This window comes from Palaemon carinicauda, chromosome 12 (assembly GCF_036898095.1).
Source record: "Palaemon carinicauda isolate YSFRI2023 chromosome 12, ASM3689809v2, whole genome shotgun sequence".
In the NCBI taxonomy this organism is placed as follows: Eukaryota; Metazoa; Arthropoda; class Malacostraca; order Decapoda; family Palaemonidae; genus Palaemon; species Palaemon carinicauda.
Window position 1 is genome coordinate 47,466,228 of NC_090736.1, and position 18,114 is coordinate 47,484,341.

The 18,114-nt window shown below is 48.0% G+C and overlaps 1 long non-coding RNA gene across 2 annotated transcripts in view; it reads left to right on the forward strand.

Annotated features, from left to right (window-relative positions):
• LOC137650539 (uncharacterized) overlaps positions 1 to 18,114 on the forward strand; it is a 75,872-nt gene that overhangs the window by 42,935 nt on the left and 14,823 nt on the right. The window contains exons 2-3 of one of the 2 annotated variants that reach the window (XR_011045980.1): positions 1,923 to 2,043; positions 12,470 to 12,776. This is a non-coding gene — a long non-coding RNA (uncharacterized lncRNA). The remainder of the gene's footprint in view (positions 1 to 1,922; positions 2,044 to 12,469; positions 12,777 to 18,114) is intronic. The other variant, XR_011045981.1, reaches the window with a different exon arrangement.

Consider the following 18,114-nt stretch of genomic DNA (forward strand, 5'->3'; position numbering starts at 1 on the left):
GTACTGAGGAGCCCTTTTTGGATGATCCTTATCATTCACCCACTTGTTCATACGAGTCTGGATTGCCTCCTATGCCCAGGGGTCCTCGTCATCGCTCTCTTAAGTATTCTCTAGGCTCATTCCAGACTTCCCCTATCACTTAATCCGATGCTGTACAGACTTCCTCTGGAGTGTCCACATCACAGACTTAATTGGTTTGGCCGAATTGTCATGGCTCAATCTCGTCATTTCTTTCCAAGCAGTTATTGCATTGTGGAAGACTAAAGTCTTCACTGTCTTGGTGCGTTTCAACAACATTTATCACTGTATCACAGCATACACAGGCTGATATGTCTGTACCACCATCTCTTTGCATAATAATGTCACAGAACGCGCTGCTATTCCAGCGCATGAGTGTATTCCTCTGTGCAATGACTATATCATTCCATATCCTAGAGATGTACGACCTTATAGTGCCATGCCTGTCCAAGCACGTAGACGTGCTGACGTTACACACGATTATATATCTATGTCAACCTGGGCTAGGTTGACTACCCGGTACCCTCTACCTCTAGAACTCAATTACCTTAGTTGGATCCTATTTATCCATCCTCGAAACGTCATATCAATGGCAAACCTATTATTTATCCACAACATACGCAAGCTAATGCCTTGCCCATTGTTCATACTACTTCAGAGATTAACCGTTCTATGGAACAACCAAAAACTTCTTTTCCAGGTATTCTTTATTTCAGAATCAGGAGAGGAAAAGGGCACCGGAACCCTTACTCTTTTCCTCGGAAGGTACCCCCACTTTTCCTCGGAAGGTACCCCCATCCACTCAGAATAATACCTACTGAAAAATGTCACCGACATGGTCCACGTAGGACTCGTCCTAAGTGGCCCTCCTCTAAGAGATGTTATTCATCTCATAGGTTGAGCTCTGAAAAAGAGTTCTCTACTGCTCTTTCTCATGCGTAAAGGGGTAGAAAGCCTTTCCAGAGGAGCAAATATGATTCATCCCAGTCTTTCTGTGTCCCTTCTTATCATTTGCGTAATGATATTTGAGAAAGTAAGGACTTGTACGCAAGAGTTAAATCTTCTGGCTCTGTTCCTAAAACAGAACCGCCCTATGCGCCTAAACAGGAACCATATCAGGATGACCATACCCCAATTACAATTGATGACTCCGGACTCTGTTGCACGTGCTGGCCCCAGCTCTGCTGACGTAGCTCCCCTCGAGGCTCCGACATCTGGGACTGAAGCCACCCATTTCTTAAAGATCATGAGTCTTATTCACTACTTGGATGGTTTGGGAAAACCACCTCACACGCAAGTCACTAGTAGATGCTGCGCCCTAGATGTGATCTTTCCACAGTTGCAAAGTGCGAGACACTATTTCGATGTTTCAGTGTCAAACCAGACCCGTGACATGCTAGACTCGTTCAGTACTCAAGTCTTGGTACCCGTGGAGTCCCTTAAATTGAACAGATAATTGAAATTACCACCTCAGGCACTTTCTTGCCAGAGGACGTTTTATGTCGATTCTGAGGCTCACCCGCTTCCTCTGCCTGTTGACCCCGATGTTGCCAATCTGGTACCCACAAGTACCAAGCGACAAGTTGGCCAATCTACCTTCTGCTTTCTCTGCATCCAAAATGCAGAACATGGAAGTTGCTGCCACATCTGTCAATCAGGGCCTGCTCTTGGCTGGATCACTGGTCAGGAGCAGTGTCCCATTTTGCAGTGACAGAAAAGCTGAAAGCACACTCCTATTAAAGGACTAGAGTTTGTATAGTTAGGAAAAAAAAAAAACAATTATTTTTAGAAATTCTTATTTTGTTACTATTTCTCATTTTAAATCAGTTGATAAGAAAGTAATATTCAGATTTGAACCTATAGACCTAGAAAATCCTTTGCTTACCCTAATATATTTTTTTCAGCTCACTCCGCTTTTTATTGGGAAGTGAAGAGACGATCTTGTCCATCCCAAACTGATTGTATTAAGGACTGAAAGGCATAAAGGAAAGTCTCACTTCAAAGAGGAGTCCCTACACAACTGAGGTATATTTAATTTTGTAATTCCTTTTCCTTATTTTGAGAAATCTCAAACAGTGTTCTGAGGCTATACAATGCAGTTTTTTAATGTGTTTGTAGTTTATCTATAATTTGTGTATCGTGTCCATTGAAAACACTGAACGATTTTAAAACCTTTTGTTTGTTATGATTAACACCTAGATTAGGAAAACATTTTCTATTTGAGATTTGAAACCATTACCTTTACCAGTAATATTTTGCCTCTCAGAGGCTGAACAGTTGGTATGAAAATGGGTCTATAGGGGACATGAAAGTTGGAGCGCAGATTCTGCATGCTAGTGTATGAGATATTTTTATTTGAAAGAATTTATTTTGTTTCTTATAGAATGGCTTAACGAATATAGCTGGGAGGACTGTTTTCAAACAAATGGTGAGAATTTGAGCAGTGTGAAGTTAAAGAAATTGGGTTAGGAAATAGACCAAACTGTTCATGTGAGTGGAGTTCAAAAACTCTCCATCTTACCTCAGAGGATGAGGTACAGTTCTAATGGTGTGGTCGTCATGTGTCATGTTCCTCTCTAGTTTTCATTACTTTACTTTACTTTACTTTGATGGCTGCTTTTCCAGTCCCATACAGCAGGGGAACCCCACTCTCTACAGGGCCTCCACTGTTGTTTTACATTGTTCGTTCAGAGTATTTAACGTTTCATATCTCGTATTATTCATTTATTGATAAATCGTCACTGTTGTATGACTGTTGAAATAAGAAAGTCTTCAGTTTCCTCTTGAAAGCCTTAATGTCTTCAATCATTTGAATGTTTCGTGGGAACTTATTATATAGTCTCGGGGCCACGTATTTAAACGCTCTGGAGCCTAAAGCAGACATAAATCTAGGTTCCAACAGTTTGAAGCCATCTATAGCTATTCTCGTGTCAACACGATTTGTTGGCTGTGCAATATGTAGCAATTCTCTTGAGTATTTTGGACGCCCGGTTCTGATAACTTGGTGGGTTATTGTACATATTTTAAATTCAATTCTTGGTTTAATCGGCAGCCAGTGTAAATCGATTGCCTCAGTATAGATGGCTGTCTGGTTAAAGTATATGATGAATCAGAATAAAGATGATGTGGTGAAGTACAGGGTGGCATCATCTATCATGGCTATACAATATTCAATACAGTATCCGTCCCAAACTGTTGTGTATAGGATGAGAGATATTGAGCTTGTAAGGTTGGTCTTCAAATGCATTATATACTACATATGTAATTGAATCATGTCTTATTAACCAGTCTTGTGAGATCATGTTTTCTTTGTGTGTTTCAACATGAATAGCTAAATCTGTGGATCCTATGATTGTCCAGGCAGTACTACATTGGATCCCTCACTCTGGTTACGGCTCAATTTGTCTTTGCCTACACATACACTGAATAGTCCAGCCTATTCTTTCCACAATCTTCTCTATCCTCATACACCTGACAACACTTGAGATTACCAAACAATTCTTCTTCACTCAAGGGGTTAACTACTGCACTGTAATTTTTCAGTGGCTTCTTTCCTAAGTGGAAATAGTAGTCTGAATATCTAAGTAAAAAAATATAGGTGTCACAGTACTTCAGAAATGCTAAAGACCATTGTAAAACTGAGTTTTAAAGTTTATAACAGTGTTACCATGATTTGTATAGGACACTTAGTGTTGTATAGTATTACAAGGAACCTGGCTTGCATATGTTGCAAGATGGATCTACTGTACTAGCAATTTGTACTAATGATAATCTAAATATTTCTGAAAATTTCATGAGTGCATTTAGGTACAGTGAATGCTTTGGTACGACATGAAGAATGGTACAGTTTTCAGAATGTAAAATAAACTTATAAAATAGCTATTCACAATGATCATTTTGTTCTTTTTGCTTACCTGGACATTTGCTAAGGTGTTGAGATATTACCCGTGAAACTAGGGAGTAACTAGGGAACAATGGTTTGATTTTGGAGTGTCCTAGAAGAGATGCTTACCATAGTTACAGTCTCTTTTACCCTAGCCAAGAGGAAAGTAGCCACTGAACAATTACAGTACAGTAGTTAGCCTCTGAAGAAGAATGGTTTAGTAATCTCAGTGTTATCAGGTATATGATAGCAGTCATTGAAGGCCGATTGTCCTAAAGCTACTTCCTTCACAATAACGGTTATTAATGGATCCACAAAGGGTCATGCAGCCTTGTGTATCTTTAAGTTGTTCCGTAACCGAAATACAAACCACGCTATTTACACAGGGTTATTACTTTTAGCGTAGCTGAAATGGCGAGCCATTAGAATTTAACGAGGGTGTATTACCCCCGCGCTAGTTAGCGGGGGGGGGGGGGGGGTAGGGGAGTGGTAGCTAGCTACCCCTCCTCCCCCTCACACACAGGTGAATACTCACTTTCACTTTAACTTTTGGCTCGGACTGTGACAGACGTCTCTGTCTTGGTCCTCGCTTGGCAGCCATTGTCTGTTTTGTCTTTACTTAATCGCTTACTTTTCTTTTACTCAATATATATGTAAACATGTTTTCATGTTTGTATATATATTTGAGTATAGAAATAAGTAAGTTTCCTTTTCAGATGTGTGTGTGTAGTGTACGATATCTACGTGGAGGCCTCGGCAGTTAGGCCACCACGGCGTATTTTATGGGTGGCGATCGAGTTTGACTTATGTCTTTCTCTCTCTCTCTCTCTCTTGAGGTCGTTCACCCTTTTACTACGTGTTACTACGCCCTTGTAGCCTAGCTTCCTTTCCGTGTGGGGGGGTTGCTACGCCGTACGTTTGTATCAATTAGTTATGAATCTAATTGTAGTTGTTTTTTGTTTTTCAGCTTGTAGAACGATTCCTTTCGGGGTTTTCGTTCTTTCTTTAGTGTTCATTCATTTTTAAATTACATAATTACATAGTTACATAATTATAATTGTTATAATTCTGTTTTGGTTACAGCTCTCCTTCCGCGAGTGTAAGTGGTTGTGAGGGCACGTGCCTGTTGTGTAATTCTTGTTCCTTTCCCTCGGGATTCCTCTTCGGAGCCTTCCCGGGGGAATGAATGTGTACTAATATTATTTGTTTTATTTTTTTACAGTTACCGATCTAGTTCGTTTCTGTAATATAGCAACGGTGTGAGCTGTCTGGTTGAGTCCTGGGGATTCGGCTGTTGCTGCCTCCCCCCTTGTATTTTCGTCAGGGGCGTGTCTCCTTCTACTGGTAGTACTCCCGTGACGACGGACAGCTCTCCAGTTCACTTTAGAACACTCAGGAGGTTTGCCTCCTTGGGCGGATAACTTTCCTTCCGAGGGAAGTTTTTCCTGTCCAGGCTTGAGTTTTTCCCCTTTTGGGGGGTTCTTCTCTTGCCTTTTTTTCGTGCGACTATGCTCTTGGTGCTGAGCGGTCGCACCTGCAGTTTCGCTCAAGGGGCTGGGCAACTGCAGGAGCTCCTCTTCGGAGGATTGCTCCTTTTAGGTCACTGGCTGACCAGTCTCTTCCACGAAGTGTTTCTCTTTCGTTCGCGAGAGAGTACACTCATAGAGACTCCTCTTCGGAGGTTTCTGCTGTTGCTGTTGGCCTCCCTCGCCGTAAGGCCCTCCGTCCGCCTCATCGTAAGGGCCTCTCATCTCCCTATAAGGGTGCTTGAGGCGCCCTTTTGGATCTCCGTTTGCAGCCTACAACTCCTTTTTCTCGATCTTCCGCCTTGGTGCAGATGGACAGCAATCTGATCTCGTCTTCCGACGGGCAACGGTCTTCCCGACGGACAACGGTCTGCCCGACGGACAGCGGTCTTCCGACGGACATCAGTCTCCCGGCGGACAACGATCCCTTCGGGGCAAAGGGTTGCCCCCACGGGGGTTCTTCCCTTGCGTGTCAGGGTTCCCTGCGCGCCCTTCTGCTCATCAGCGCTCTCCTGTTCGTCAGCGCTTTCAAGATGATCTTCCCTGCGGTTCCTGTTGGTTCCTGTTACGCGCCCTGTGCGCCCACGTTCGCCCTCGCGATCTAGAACTTCAGTTCTGGTCGGGGTCAAGGACTCTTCCTCTTTGCGCAGGCTTCCACGCGTAGCCTTCTGCTCGTCAGCGATCATCAGCTCGCCAGCGATCATCAGCTCGCCAGCGATCATCAGCTCGTCAGCGATCATCAGCTCGCCAGCGATCTCCGGATAGCCCACGTGTGTTACAGCTGGCACGCCAACACTTCTGAAGGAACATGGTTCGCCAGCTACTAGCTCACCTGCGCATGCTGATCGCCATCGCACGACCCTCAACTGCGGATGCTGATCGCCATCGCGCGACCCTCAACTGCGGATGCTGATCGCCATCACGCAACCCTCAACTGCGGATGCTGATCGCACGACCCTGCATGATCGCCCGCTTACGCATGCTGCTCCTCATCGCACAACCCTGAACGATCGCCCTCCTGCGGATGCTGATCACCATCGCACCCTTTCACGCGATCATTCACCTGCGCATGCTGCTCGCCATCGCACAACCCTGCACGATCGCCTGCTTACGCATGCTGCTCCTCATCGCACAACCCTGAACGATCGCCCTCCTGCGGATGCTGATCACCATCGCACCCTTTCACGCGATCATTCACCTGCGCATGCTGCTCGCCATCGCACAACCCTGCACGATCGCCCGCTTACGCATGCTGCTCCTCATCGCACAACCCTGAACGATCGCCCTCCTGCGGATGCTGATCACCATCGCACCCTTTCACGCGATCATTCACCTGCGCATGCTGCTCGCCATCGCACAACCCTGCACGATTGCCCGCTTACGCATGCTGCTCCTCATCGCACAACCCTGAACGCTCGCCCTCTTGCGGATGCTGATCACCATCGCACCCTATCACGCGATCATTCACCTACACATGCTGCTCGCCATCACTTACCATCACGCGGTCATTATCGTCAGCGATCTTCTTCACCTACACGGCAGCACGATCCCTCGCCGTCACGCCATCGCTTGCGTTCGTCGCCTCGAACACGTGTTCATTTACCTGCCACCCTCACGCCCACTAGCCTGCGCGCCCGCGCGATCGCTCGCGTGCGCGCCCGCGCGACCGCTCGCGTGCGCGCCCCGCGCGACCGCTCGCCTGCGCGCCCGCGCGACCGCTCGCCTGTGCGCCCGCGCGACCATTCGCCTTTGCGCGACCGTTCGCCTTTGCGCGACCGTTCGCCCTCGCGCGACCATAGTTCGCGGCGAATTCCACAGCCGGTGGTAGCAGCAGGGACGCGTGCTCCTAGACGGCACTCGGGATCACCTCCATCCAAGCACAGGTTGGTAGTGCAGGACGAAGACAGGTCAGTACAGCATTCTTCCCCACCTTCTTTTCAGGCAGGTACCGTCGTGTCTACTCCAAAGGATCGCCCGATCCCTTTCACCTTAGCGAGGATTTCGGACTCTGTGTCCTTGGAGCAGCAGACATTGTTTGGTCCGCTGGCACGGGCGTTAATGAGGGTTATGAAACCAGCACTCGCCGGCCAGGGTAACAAACCAGCGGCTGTCTCTCCTACGCTGAAGAGAAAGAGAGGAGTGGACTTCGTGGTGACTTCCCCCAGGGCGAAGTTGGTTCCCAAAAGGTCGGTCTCGAGGGTCCCATCTCCTGCACGAGTACTCTCTCCTTCTCCCACCCTGGAAGGATTTTTGGCGGGGGTGCTTTCCGTTCAAGATTTCTCCATCGGACAAGGGGTGACTGCTTACCTCTTCCTCTGGGAGCTTACCAGGTTCTTTCCCTCTTCGGTTATGGCCCGAGGTTTGGTTCAAGGAAGCTACAGGAAGATCAAGGGTACTTTCCTCCTCTCGAGCTCAGGCACCTTGGCCTTTCGTCGTTAAGTATCTACTTGCGGACAAGCTCGATGTTGTACCATCTGGACGCGCTGACTGAAGGCTTCCTTCGGGTGTCTCATCTGTGGAGGTCGACGACCTCAGACACCCTTCCATCCTTGAGAAGAGTTTTGTCTGTGCCCAAGGACAGAGACTTAGACAGCTGCTGTGCGGAGTAAATCGACTTCCGGTTTCACTCCTCCAAGGCGCTTTCTTCCAGACTCTGCAGGGCTCCAGCGCCCTTTTCTTTCAACCACGTCGGCCTAAGTTATCGGCTACGACAACTGGGACAAGGTGTCCAATTGCAGTTTCCTCCTGTCAGGAACAGATGGCACGGGAGACTCCCCCGGGGGGGCATAGTCCTAAAAGGAGTTCACGAACTCTAGGATTGCAGGTTTTTTTGCTGGGAGGATGCTTAAGGTTACTCATCTGAATGACAGCTTCCCGATGCCCATTCCCGCACAATCTCGGTGAGTAGCCAAGGATATCGCGCCTGCCGTCTCTGTCAGCGAATTCAGTGTCTCTGAACCTCTATGCCATAGCGTCAGCAGAGTTGCCCGGTTGGGCAGAATGATCCATACCTTAGGCGAAGGTCTTCCTTAGGATCATCGACGGCTTCACCCCCGGCCCCCTCAGTCGATCCTTTCTTGTAAGGAAGGATCTGAGAGGGGATGTCCATAGTCGACCTCTCAGCCCTGATCAAGTTTGTCGAACAAACTTCGGCCAGCGTAGACCAGCAGAATCGATCAGACTGGTAACGAGGCGACAGGACTCCTTTAACCCTGGATCGGAAGGACGGGTACTTTCAGTTTCCATTCCATCCATCTTCCAGGGTGCTCGTCGAATTCAGCCTAGACTGCAAGTATTCCTGCTTATGATACAGCGTGGCTATCCCGCCGTGGCATAGCAGGTTTGTTTCCCCAGAGAACTCTCCCTGCCTTCCTCTTGGCCGCTCAGGTGCAGGCTTCCGCCTCCTCTGCTGTTTGGAGGGCTGGTCAACTCTGGTAGGCTCGGGTTTCGACCTTCTTCAGCGCCGGGACAAGCTTCCGGATGCTGACCATGAGTGTGGGCTCATGGTATTTTGCTTGGAGCCTTCTCTTCTTCTGCCTCAACATCTGGAGTATCTGGCCATGATATTGAGTCAACCGCCTTACCACATTGGATACCCCGCTTCTCGTCCGTCCAGCGAGGTTAAGCAACGTCGGTACTTGGATGGGTGACCACCTGGGGACGCCAGATTCTGTTACCACATCCTCCGAGCCTTCCTTTCGGTTGACTGTGGCAAGACTGAGGAGAGTCGCAGTACCTGTTCTCAGTCAAGCAGAGCTTTCAGCCCTACCTTGGAACGTTTCCTAGTTCTTCTTTCCTCATTGACCCGTCTATTGTCCGAACGGTCGCCTCAGGATAAGTTCCATGTGGGGCGATCCAAGTTCCGGTGGCTTCAGGCAATGTTTAACCGGACTCCCTGGCCCTATGGGACCAGCGGAACTATTAAACCTGCAATGGGTGTTGACCTATGGAGCCTCTTGATGGTAGTGGATATTCTCGTCCTTTCCCCACATTCTTGATGCGGTTCTCGGACTCGTCAAAGAAAAGGGGGGGGGCATGTTCCGGTCCAGGCCTATGGTCAAGACCTGAAGGATACCTCTCCATCATTCAGGCAGGCTTAAGGGCCTTAGTCTGGCCCCTCTTCAGATCCTACAGCTCCTGCCAAGTCGCCCCGTTGCGCGTCGACTTCATTCTAACCAGCAGGGGACGCATTTTCACACCTTCACATCTTGCAGTAGAGATACCGGGATGATTGAGATTCTCTCAATTCCACCATCGGCTCTCTCATTCCAGGCAGGGGAATGTTTCTCTCAGACTATCCGAGCAGAGCCTCATAGAGAGAGTGTACCTAGGGGTCTTTGACCTTGGGTAACCAGCAAGTGCTGGTCTGGGGGACCTGATCGCGACACCTTGGAACCTCAAGCTTCCGCTAGTCTTCCCCCCAGTCTCAGACCCCGAGACTCTGGCAAGATGCATTCCGGTGATGGTGGGACAACTTCGACGCCTGCGTCTTCCCTCCTTTTTGTCTGCGGACAATGGGTCTCAACAAAACCAGGTTGTCTGTCAACCTTTCAATGGGAGAGCTCCACTGGGACTATGCGCAGAACTGTTTCTGGACCCTCTGCTTCCCCTGACGGAACTCCCGGGAGAGCTTCTCCCACGGCGCAGACTACTCAAGCAACCACACTGCGACATCTCTCCCGAACCGGGGCGTCGCTTCGGCTTCATGCCTGGAGACACTACGCTTCCTCCTCTAGAAGAGACAACCCGCTACAGTTGCGGTACGGAGGTCGCGTCATCTGCGATAGTCATCCACAAGGGTCTCCCAGGCAAAGTGAAGAGTCTAAGGTGGTTGGTGCCGTGGGAGATATACCTCTTCCCGTGAGGCCTCTTCTCCAGCAATAACGGTCTCATTGCCTTTCGGCGGGAGGAAACTCCTTTCCGCTCTCGGCAATGAAGCCTGTCGCTCAGCCTTTCCCTGACCTTCAGGCTTAAAGGAATAACTTTTTCCTGCCCGCTGGATCTATCCTCGCTCATGCGAAGCTACAATCGTCCCTGCCCTAGTCGGAGGAAGACCTCCAACTTGGAGCATGGCTCGGACTTTTAGTCCTTTAAGAGATCTTCTCAAGACCCTTTTACGACAGGCCTCGGATTGTATTCCGCCTTGGGTCTTCTGCTCACTCTGGCCACGGCCAGTGTGTAAACAATCTTCTTGGTCTCTTACTACTCCCCCCTTTCTAAGGAAGAGGGGAAGGCAACATTCAGGCTCGCTCCTGAGTTGTTGGCTAGACTCAGAATCTGAGGGTCCCGACCCTTCGGTCCGATTCATTCAAGATTTCGAGTCTCCATTCTGTGTGTGATGTCCCAAGACCTTCTCTTTCTTGCCAGTAAGGAATCGAGAGGTTAGCGCTGGGAACAGCTGCAGTTTGGCCTCAGTTGCAGCTGATTTGGGAACACAAGGAGGACATGGGGGGAGAGTCACCAGTATACCTCTTCAGCCCGGACTCAAGGACATTCATCTCGACCTGTCTTCAGACCCTCCCCCGTCCCGTCGCCCTACAGCACGATGTTGGATACATCGCAACGTCCCTCGCCTTCGAGTAATACTACTCTGTGACGCAGGTGCTACAAGCTGGAGTCTGGAAGCGTCTGATGACCTTCGCAGCCCGCTTCCTGCAGGGCGTGACCCACAGGAGTCTCGATACATTTTCTATCGCTCTGTGGTGGCTACACAACAGCTGGTCTAACCTCAGGCTCCTTTTTGGACAGGTAGCAGAAGGTTGAGGGCATTGTTATCAGGTTTTAGTCTGCATGAACGAAAGAAGTATGTCTGGCCCTTACTTCTTTCTTCATCATCCCCTCTACGGGGAAGCAGCATCCTGGTCTCTGCATAGCTGACCTCGAACCTCTGCAGGTAAACCATGCTTCCTTGTGTTCCGAGTATTGAGTCAATACTGTCGCGTCCCCCATACCCTGACGAGGTGGTATTGGGAACGTCCTAACCCAGAGTTCCTTCTGGAACTCCAGGTCAACTGCCTAAGACGGGTCACACTTCTTCCTTCACACACAAGCTTACGTAGGCCACATGGTTCCTTGCGGAGCAAGGAACTTGTGAGGTGCAGGGACTCCTTTTCTCGAGTGCGACTCACTCGGATTCTGAGTCCCCGGGTAAAGCCAAAGCCAGTATGGCTGGGGACTTTCCACCCTTCCTAAGGGATAAGTCACCCTTTGTAAATAGCGTGGTTTGTATTTCGGTTACGGAACAAATGACAAATTCGAAGATAATTTGTATTTTTCCTAACCATACAAACCTTAGCTATTTACACATATTTGCCCGCCAGCCCTGTCCCCCAAGACAAGTCCTACCTCTAAGTGAAAGTGAGTATTCACCTGTGTGTGAGGGGGAGGAGGGGTAGCTAGCTACCACTCCCCTACCCCCCCCCCCCCCCCCGCTAACTAGCGCGGGGGTAATACACCCTCGTTAAATTCTAATGGCTCGCCATTTCAGCTACGCTAAAAGTAATAACCCTTTGTAAATACCTAAGGTTTGTATGGTTAGGAAAAATACAAATTATCTTCGAATTTGTCATGTTATGGAAATCTGTTCTGTCTCAAGTAATGGAAGATAGATTAGTTGACTGAAACGGGCGCCAGTATGCAAACAGATCTTGCCAATGTGTAATTGGATACCATACAGCACTTATGGGATAAAAGACATGCCCATACAGGGGTTTGTTATGTACTAATTTGGTCTTCCAATACAACTTTTTGAGGTCACATCCACAGTAGCTAATTAGCTTTCAGTATAATGTAAAATGATGGTTGTTTCTATGGTACTTAAGACTTTGGAAAGTATTTTTCATCATATAATGCCAAAGGTTTTCACTTACTCATAGTTAAGGGCAATAGGATTTAAGAAATGTTTCAGATAGATTTTACCATTTTTATTTAATTTTTGTGTATAGTTGTTTAGTACATCACAAAAGCTAATAAACTGTCTTAAGAAATTTACATTTGTGGAGGCATGTAAGGCAGTATGCATTAAAATATTTCTATATTTCAGGGTGGACAATTTTGACCAGCCATGGATTGAGCCTGACCTCCAAAATGTAAAGAATATCTTGTACGGTGCGAAGTTACGGCTGCCAACGTGAATGTCCCATAGAACAAAGAGTGTCCGCAGCATGTCCTAGACTTTCTTGTCTTTGAAAATATGGAGCAGGAGTCAAATCCCGTCCCCAGCACCTCAGTAAGGCCAAGTAAGAAGCTTGAGACATCGAGAAAAGGAAAGGCTTGCAGAACTGGAACCTCGGGAAAAGGAGGAACATAGCAAAGTGAATATTAGAAAATGCAATGCAAATAATTTATTGGTAACTATACCTGAGTAATGAGTAAATGAACTCCCAGTTTTTGGTCATTAAGATGCAAGGGAAAGAAATAGATAAAATAAAAAACCATTAAAGATAAAATAATTCTATAATGTTTACATATCTAGGAATTCTTGATATATATGTAGATTAGCTTGCTAGTGGTAGTGAGATCAGGGGACTTGAAACAAGGCCAAAAATTAGCTATTTGTAAATTCCTCTATTCGGGAAAGAACCATCAGACCACAATAGCCACACTAACATCATTAAAATAAATATTTCCTATATAAACTATTAAAACTTTAGTAACAAAACAAGAAGAAGACAAATAAGATAGAATAGTTTGCCCGAGTGTACCCTTAAGCAAGAGAACTCTAATCCAAGATAGTGGAAGACCATGGTACAGAGGCTATGACACTACCAAGACAAGAGAACAATAGTTTGATTATCTTAGATGCTGCTGCTTTTTACCCTAGATGACCTTAAAACTGTCATTGGAGTTTCTGAGTACAGTGCTGTACAGCGTACAGTATAAAATTCCGTCCTGTATTTTATCATACTGTGTATGAATAATTATGCTGCACTAGCTATAATGCTCAGTATGCCTTGAAGGGCCAAAGTGCATGTGTTGTTCTTTCCTTGTATGTTTCCCAATTGCCTGCATTCATTCGTCCATAAGTACGACCAAATTTAAAAAGTGAACGCCAGGTATTTATACTGTACCGTTCTTGTCATACAGAAGCAGCTATGTAGAGCACAAAGGAGAGATACAAGTATTAGTCCCAACCAGATTTATTCAGGGGACACCTAATATAGCCCTTACTAGATTAAATCAGTAGTTACCATAAATGGACTGGTCATATATCATTGAATATTAACTAAGCAGACAACCAAGTGTAGACATTTGACACCAGATGTTGAATGACCCAAGACTCATCCTTAGACAGAAAATGAAACAACCAGATAGGATTTTCTGGTGGACAACTTGAACATGGAAATAGAGTGACCTTTAGTTTGTTCTGTAACTGACATACAAACCACGCTATTTAATAGGGGTTATTACTTTCGGCGTAGCTGAAATGACGAGCCATTAAAATATTAACGAGGGTTTACTACTCCATCGCTAGTTAGTGGGGGGTGGGGGGTAGCCTGCTTACACCCCCCCCTTCACACACACACCTGTGGTTGAGCTCACTTTACTTTTGGCTCGGAGCGAGAACGGTTGTTGCCTCTCTCTCTCCTCGCCTATTTTGGACTGCCATTAATTTTTGTCTTTTCACTTACTTTTTCTTATACTTGTAATATATATATATATATATATATATATATATATATATATATATATATATATATATATATATATATATATATATATATATATATATATATATATATATATATATATATATATATATTTATATATATATATAAACATTCTTTGTTTATGTATATATTTGTGTATAGAAATGTAGTAAGTTTTCTTTTCAGTGTTTGTGCTTTGTGTGTAATGTACGACAACGTCACTTGTATAGCAAGGCCACCACAGTTCCTCTTCGTGGGGAACGACCTCTCCCTCTCGGGTCCATCGGTCTTCAAGTCGGCATATTTCCATTAACTCTGCCGCCGCAGGGGAATCGTCATTGCCTGGACCCTCTTCATTCATCTATTATCTTCGCTTTCCCTCTTTTCCTACGGGAAACTTGGATTCTCAGCGAAGGGAATGTGGCTTATTTTTAGCTTGACTACGGTCTCTCTCTACTCGAGGTCATTCACCTTTACTACAACTGCGTACTATTACGGTAGCTCGTTTCCCGTGTGCGGGTTAGGTTGCTATTCCGTTTGTTTGTTTCAATTATTTTTAGTGAAATCTAATTGTATTTTAACTTTTCAGCTTTTCCGTGGGGAACACTTCCCTTTGGGAGTTCAGTGGTTCTCACTATTATATTCTTAGATGATCAGATAATTATAATTCTGTTTTTATTACAGTTACTCCCCCCCCCTTCTCCCATGGACGTCATCTGGGGTAGGTGGGTGCATACTTAATTCTTATTTTATGTTTTTCCCTTGGGGTTCCTCTTCGGAGTTCCTCCCTAGGGAATTTTTGTTAAAATAATTATTTAGTTTTATTTTCCCAGTTAACTATGCAGTTTTTCTTCGTTCGACTAAAGAGTGCCAACGAAGCAGAGCTGTCCTGTTCATGCCTGGGGATTCTGCTGTCGCTGCCGTCCCTTAGAGGACGTCGTCATGGGCGTTATCCCTTCTCTTAGAAGTTCTCCCGTTACAACATGCCAGCACTTCATATCATCTTAGAACGCTAATGGAGGTTTGCCTCCAGGGGTTGGACAACTTCCCTTCCGAGGGAGGTTTCCTCCCCAGGTGTGAGGTTTTCTCTCTTCAGAGGGAGAACTCCCCATACCTTAATAAATTCATCACCTTCGACTACTGTTGCTGCCCTTCGGCCAGACTTTTCTCCCCCCTTGCTGAGTTTCTCTTCCTTCAGGGGTGGAGCACAGTCTTGGCAAGTCTCTTCTACGAAGTGTTCACCTCTCTCATTCGCGAGAGAGGCCACTCATAGAGACTTCTCTTTGGAGAATCGCTACTGCTAAGGTCAGCTTGCTGATCCACCAGCCCTAAGGGGCGTCACCACGAGTGTCTTCAGGTCTCTTCTATGAAGTGTCACCTCTCGTTCGCGAGAGAGACCACTCATAGAGACTCCTCTTCGGAGGATCGTCATTGATAAGGTCAGCTTGCTGATCCAACGGCCCTAAGGGGCATCACCATGAATGTCTTCAAGTCTCTTCTACGAAGGGCAATTCTCTCGTTTGCGGGAGAGGTCTCTCATAGAGACTCCGCCTCGGAGGATCAAGCTGAACTTCCTGGGACCTCTACCTTGTGCTGCAACGTGGTCCTTTGGACTTCGGTCCTGGACTCTAACACGGACCTTTCACGGTCCCATCGGTGGATGCTGGCCCTTCCAAAGGGCACATCCCAGTTCCTGATCGTCCTGCCAGCTGACCTACCGAACTACCAGCGCAACCTTGCGCTGCAACGAAGGACTTCGGTCCTGGACTCTAAAGCAGACCTGCTTACGGTCCTCATCGGGGATGCCCGCCCTTTTTTAAGGACACATCCCAGTTCCTGATCGTCCTGCCAGCTGACCCTTCAACCTATTAGCGTGTGAACGCGCGTGAGCTCGCCGATTTTCTTAAGCGCGCAAGCGCCGACAATCTTCTTATGCGCGCAAGCGCCGACGATCTTCTTACTCGCGCAAGCGCTGACGATCTTTTCTGCATGCAGGTACCGATGGTCTCCCGCACGCGCTCCGATAGTCTTTCGCGCGCGCGCGCCAATAGTCTTCCGCGCGTGCACTCCGATAGTCTTCCGCACACGCTCTGATAGTCTTTCGTGCGCGCGCGCGCTAATAGTCTTGCACGCTCGCCTGCGCCGATAGTCTTCCGCACACGCTCTGATAGTCTTTCGTGCGCGCGCGCGCCAATAGTCTTGCACGCTCGCCTGCGCCGATAGTCTTCCGCGCGCGCCGATGATCGCGCCAAAAAACTTGTACGCGCACGAGCTGATAGCCGCGCGCGCGTGCCAACATTCTGGTACGCGAGTACGCGCCGACAATCTTTTATTTTTGCCCGCATGGGCTCTTCATTCTGATCCTGCACGTCAATCTGATTCCTGCGCACTCTATGAAGTCTTGCCTGCGCGCGCGAGCGCTCCAGCAGTCTCCTGCGTGTGAGCCCCGGGTATTCCCCATCGCGTAAGCGCCAGCGCGCTCCCAGTGCAATCGTCGACACCCTCCCACGCGCGAGGCTGCACGACAACGCGCGGTAAGGGCATCAATCACCGCATTTCCCCCCCTCCCCCCCCACCCTGGCTAGCACAGAACAGAGCGCTTGCCGGTAGGGGGGAAGGTTTCAGGAAGGTCCAGGGACATTTCTTCCTTATCTTCTTTCTTCTGACAGGCGACTCCCCCTCCAGAGGGAGTGTCTGACAGCGCAGCCATCAGCCGGCAGCCCTGGTTTGGGGCTCGAATCAGAGCGGTAGCACAGGTTTTCAAGCCTGTTCTCTCTGAGTTGGGCCACAAATCCTTGACTGCATCTACTCCCCTGAAGAGGTAAAGAGGAGTTTCGGACGCGGTAACTTCTCCGAGGACGAAGCTGTCTCCTCGTAAGTCTTCGAGGCAGGCACCCTCCCCCTTCCGACTTTTCTCCCTCCCCTTCGGACGAGGATTTCCCGTCCTCAGGAGAGTCACGTGAGGTGAGACATTCCCCCATCACACCATTGAGGGAAACCCCACCTCGCGCGGTAAAGTCCTCTCGAATAAGGGTGGAGAAGAGCCTGCCTCCGTCGTTGTTGGAGTCCTGCATCCCTCCCAGGAGGGAGTCAAAGGACTCCAAGACAATACCGGGAGGCCCCTAGCACCGAAATCTACAGGCTCAGACATTCTTCCGTTATGGGAACGAACCTGTTTGAGCCTAAGGACGTGGAGCAGGCTGCTGAGAGGTGGAGGAAGTCACCAAGACTCCCTCCTACATAGGGCTTTGACATTCAAGCCCTATAAACCTCCAGCACTCCAGCAGCCACGCCCTACCAAGACAACGGCAGCGAAGACAGTGGTGTCTAAGCCCTTTCCGGTCAAGGACAAGAGAGGCAAGAAGTCCTCCAAAGGGGTAAGAATCCTAGAGGGAGCAGCCGAGGCCGCAAACGCTAGGATTGGCAGTCCCCCTGGATGTCCGCCAGTGGGGGGATGCCTACAAGGTTGCGCAGACAGGTGGCAGCAACTCGGGGCTGATTCCTGGATGATTTCTGTAATCAATCAGGGATATCGCATCCCGTTCACAACATATCTACCTCCCCGAGGACGAATCCGGTGTCATTTAGCTCCCTTGCCATGGGATCAACAAGGGGGCGGGCCCCTAGGGCAGAGGTCCAGATTGAAGCAAACTCCGTTCAGCATGGAGACCGCAAACACGGTCAGTCTTGCAGTGAAGCCGCAAGACTTCATGTGTATACTGGATCTGAAGGACATGTACTTCCAGATCCCAGTCCATCCGTCTTCAAGGAAGTACTTAGGGTTCAGCCTAGACCACAAGGGTTACCGGTTCAAGGTGCTGTGTTTCGGTCTCTCCACAGCACCACAGGATTTCACCAGAAGTGTTCACCCTAATATCATCGTGGGCACACAGGATCGGCATCCGTCTCCTCCGTTAACTGGATGACTGGCTGATCCTAGCAGACTCAGAGTTATCCCTTCTTCGACACCGAGACAAACTTCTTGGACTTTGCCAGGATATGGGGATCATGGTAAATCTCGAGAAGTCCTCTCTGCTTC